Here is a 389-nt window from a genome sequence, read left to right as displayed (position 1 = left end):
CCTAAAGGTAAATAAGGAGGCCAGGGGGCCCGGGAGCTTTTCCCGCGGCCTTGACGGTCGTGTCCGCGGAGGGTGTTCACACAGACACCCGGGGCGTGGGTGCGTGTCGGGATTTATCGGGTCTATATTCCTGGCAGATAAACCATTGCTTATCCTCCCAAATCACGTGTAAATAGGCGCACCGCCGAACAAGGAGCAGAAACATTTAATTGACGTAACACAGATTCTCCCTAAAAAAAGAGACAGAAATGGAGGCTCAGTGTAAACTCCGCGGTTCCTATTTTCACGGCTCTTGTCTGACCTATAAAACAGGTTATTGCCTTACTGCAGGCAGCCGCTCAAATGACTGAAAGCAAGAAGAGGGGCTTTCTCCCCCCCCCCCGCCCCCC

The sequence above is a fragment of the Pygoscelis adeliae genome, unplaced genomic scaffold, assembly GCF_000699105.1.
Source record: "Pygoscelis adeliae isolate BGI_AS28 unplaced genomic scaffold, ASM69910v1 Scaffold27, whole genome shotgun sequence".
In the NCBI taxonomy this organism is placed as follows: Eukaryota; Metazoa; Chordata; class Aves; order Sphenisciformes; family Spheniscidae; genus Pygoscelis; species Pygoscelis adeliae.
The sequence above is the reverse complement of the archived record's forward strand: the minus strand, read 5'-3'. Positions refer to the sequence as shown.